Consider the following 4500-nt stretch of genomic DNA (forward strand, 5'->3'; position numbering starts at 1 on the left):
CGGCCTGAGTGCTTAATCAACATCATTTGACAGGTCTTCAATACGTCCATATAAAAAAGTCCACCTTCGTAAATCACCTGTGGTGCTGGGAGAGGAGGTTTAGCTAAAAAGGTTGAGACTGTGGTACACAACATGATGGATCTGGGCAGAGGAGTGGATGAGTTCTGAAATCAAGTCACTGCACGGTAGAGCTATTTCAGGATGGCCTCCAGCCCAGGATTTTATGGGACAGTTTCCTCCTGCAAAACAATGTATTGGTCTGTTAATGAAGACAAACGCTCCTATCACATACAGCACTATTTCTATCTACCAGGAGTCCAGGGGTCACTGTGCATGGTCTTGGCCAGACATCTAAGTGCTTTTAGAGGAATGCAGATTTATCTCGGTTAAATCACACTCCAGAGTCTGGGAACTGGAAGGACTGCCTGGTGGTTGTGATGGATACTGTTGCTCTAACCAGATGCTCAGTGCAACTTCTGGGCAGATTAGCTGTTGGCAGCTCAAGGAGGGACCCTTCGTGGAGTCTGCTTCCCAACCTCTTACCCAGATCTCAGTGTGCTGCCCACAGACAGTGACCTACTGATGTGGGCAAACAAAGATCCTTCAGTTTACTTCCTGCGTACAACTACTATCTTTGGGGTCTATTTCCAGGGAATCCCCGCCGAGATAGAATGCTATGTTCTTTTTTTTTTTTTCAACTTTATTTGATTGTGGTAAGAACACTTGACATGAAGTCCTGTCTCCTTACAAAATTTAAGTGTGCAACACATCATTGTTGATTATAGGTCCAGTATTGTACGAAGAGTCTCTAGAGCTTCTTCATCCTGCTTAACAGAGATTTGATGCCTGGTGAGTAGTAACGCCCCATTTCCCCTCCCCCAGCCCAGGCAGCCATCCTTCTACTCTCTGATTCTATGAACCTGACTATTTTAGGCACTTCAAATCATTGGAATCATGCAATATATGTTTTCCTTGTGGCTGAAGGAAAATCTGGGTCCCTGAGAGGTTTCACATAACATTTCAGGTTTCACAAAATCAAAATCATAACCTAACACCTTTTATTCCAATCTAAGACTCTTGTGAATAAATATAATGTCGCTATTTAAAAACATTTAAGTGCTTACAACCCAGATGAAACTGAAACTGTTTTATTTTTTAGTCACAAAATTGTATGTACTGTTGAATTATAGGCAATCAAATCATTATTCAACCACGTGAGATAGAATGATTATCAAAATAATATAATACAAACAACGGTAACCTGAAGCACTCTTTAAAGATTTATGTTATGCATTTCCCTGAGGAAAATAAATTCTATTCACATCGTGGTGATGTGTAATAAAATGTGAGAGCTGACAGTTAAATATTTATTTTATAAAAATGCAAAATAATTAAGGTGATAGATTAATAACATAATATGTAGGATCCAATAAGCATAGTACTCTTGTGCCATACACAACATGATAAATGTTTAATGTTAGTATTGTGTGCCAAGCACCTATTTACAAACATCATGGCATGATTTATTTAATTTAAATATAAAGTCAATGCTATTACGCCTGTGTAATTACTGTCACTTTTAAATAGGAGGAAGGCAAACCTTTGTACAGTTAAGTAATTTGAACACTATAACTCAGAAAAGCCACCCTAGTTCATATGGGTCCAAATCATTCTTTCTATGGCATTAAATGAAGACTTCCCAGGAGGTTACCCTTACAAAAACATAAGTCATTTTCCTCCAGTTTTCTTTGAATTTACCTTTTAATGGGTGGGGGAGAAAAATGATGATGAAATAATTGGAAAAGTTCAAAATATGCTCCAAACAAAACAAAGTTCTCGAACATCCTTATTCTGATATTTCTCTGTCCTCTATATTCTAAAAATTTATGAACTTTCAACTGGCAAGTATTTTGGAAGAACATAAAATAATTTTTAAAAGAAGACCATGTTTGTCTTCTAACTTTTAATCACAAAAATTTAAACATATGCAAAAACAGGATAGTTTATATACTACTCGGAGTTCTTCCCTATTTATTCAGACAGTTGTTTAAATTCACATGGGCTTGTGTAATTTTTTGTGCTTTGGGCTATAATCTAAATCTGTGCTACTTATGCTGCAGCTCAGATGGTCTCAGTGCTGGCACTGGAGCTCCTCCATGCTGGTTTCAACATCCTTTTGACATGGGCAGTTCTTTTGTGTTTGGAGAACTTCCCTATATTTTGGTGCTATAAGGTCCTTCAGGCTCATGTGACATATTTCTTGTTTCAGACCTAGAATCAGCTACTTCTCCAAGGAGCCTTTGTTCCTTTGATCAGAGAACGGCATTTAAAAGCTAAAATGTCAACATGTGAGTCTTCATTTACACTGGGATGTCACTGATGCTAAGACCTCTCAACAAACAGAAGTATTAAAATACATTGATATAGTAATATATACATACACATGGCTCTTGCTAGCTTTCCCTCTTCCTTATCTAAATTCCCTCTGTTTGGATTGAGAAATCTTGACTGTGCTTAATTTTCCCCTTTGTAATGTATGTCTTTCATTTCTGACTAATTTTAAGAACTTCTCTTTACCATCGTTTTTCAGCAGTTTGATTATTATGTACCTTCCTGTGGTTTTAATTACACTGTCCTCAGTGCTATACACTGACATTCTTATAACTTTGAATTTCTAGGTTTATTAAATGGGAAAAAAAGCCATCTCTGTTGAGGGGGCTGGAGAAAGATATTTGAAGAAGTAGAGATGATTGTTCATAATCTCATTGTTTTCAATATTTTACCTTTTTATGATTCATTTGAACAGACTCTACTGTTAAATCCTGAAGTTGGCCCAACTTTCCTTCTGTGATATCTCTAGCAGTTGAATTGTCTCTGGTTTGTGACTTCACTCTCAGATGTTTAACAAAATAACATTATTTTCATTTTGTGAAAATCCTCTAATATTTTCTAGGTAACATATTTAAATGACTTTGCATGCACATGATTGCATTAGTTAAGCAGCAATAATTTCTGATGAACTGTTACTAGAGTAAAATAATCGTTATGATTGCAATGTGTCAAAATAAGACTTTTCTGGTGATGAACGTAGTAGAATTATTTAGTCCGATTGTGAAATCCTAGCAGACATTCCTTCAAAAGTGAATGAAAATTTCAGTTTGACATTTACTGAACAAGAAAAACAAAACCTAAAGTACACACACACAAAGGTTATGAGCTTTCCATATTGCTTTTCCTACAGAGACCTTTAACTCCTGAATATACATTCTCATAAGACAAATTCATGGAAGAAGATTCCAAATAATAGAGTGAAGTTTGTTTCAGTTCACTGAATATGAACAGAACTGTTATAATATTCAAAAGTCAAAGTTACACAGAAAGGAGAATTTTTTTCAAAAAAGCAAACCACAACATTTTATAATGCACCCAATTTACAATTTATTCACATTCAGTAGTCTAGCTGTGTTCTGAGTAAAGATAATATAAGGCTTTGAATGAATGACATTCTTGATGTACTTGAAGGAAATAAATGTTTAATGCCTGGAAGGCAAACAATTTAAGGATGAATATTTTTTTTCAAAAGCAGCTTTTTTAAAAAAAGTTCAAATTTACTATTACAAAAAAAGAATCGTACTATTTATGTAGGAAAGGAGTTCCTAAATTTACCTTTTCAAGGAACAATTTAATATCAATTGTCTGTTTGATTTAATCCGCCCAATTCTATCAAGAGTTTGGAGAAGGTGTGTGTCACTAAGACACCCTGAAGGGAAAGGAAGAACATATTCTTGTTCCTATACAGTCTTGACACTTATAACCAGTCAAGTGAGCAGTTAGAATTCAACTCTCACAAAGACGGTCACTTTCAAAGTTTCAGTAGCAGTTAGAGAAACCCACACAGCTTCCTCTAAAACAATGACTCAAATACTCAACTGAATTTTATGTACATATAAATATCTATGTCTGCATCTATAGCTCTGTGCATGTGGTTGTGTATCTACTTAAAAAGAAATTAGAATTTTTTGGCCACATAAAAGAAAACTAATTTCTATAGAAGTTTTTGTATTTAACCTGAAATTTATGCCTCCTAATAGAAACAGAATTAAGAAGAATATTTATTAAAATATTGAAAGTACTAAGCAAAAATGCAGAAAGTTCCTTTAAGATCATATAGATACTGTCTCTGGATATGCACAGTTTATTAATAATACATAAAATGATAACACCAGGAATTCTAAAGAGTAGGAACCCAAATAAATATGTAGAATGTAGCCAGATCCCTTGATAGCTCAGATTTAAAAGCAAAGTTTTCCCATTATCTCAAAATAGATTAAAATACAGTTTCTCACTGTCAATTTCTTGCTATCTTACTATTTCTTATTTTCTTATTATTACATATCTAATAGATGCATTATCCATGAGCCTCATAACTAATGGTATACCACTATCTCATAATGTGCAGAGCTAAAGTAAAGACACCAAATCATCCTAGTTACCATCCCT

The sequence above is a fragment of the Chinchilla lanigera genome, unplaced genomic scaffold, assembly GCF_000276665.1.
Source record: "Chinchilla lanigera isolate Chin_1 unplaced genomic scaffold, ChiLan1.0 scaffold00083, whole genome shotgun sequence".
Taxonomy (NCBI): domain Eukaryota; kingdom Metazoa; phylum Chordata; class Mammalia; order Rodentia; family Chinchillidae; genus Chinchilla; species Chinchilla lanigera.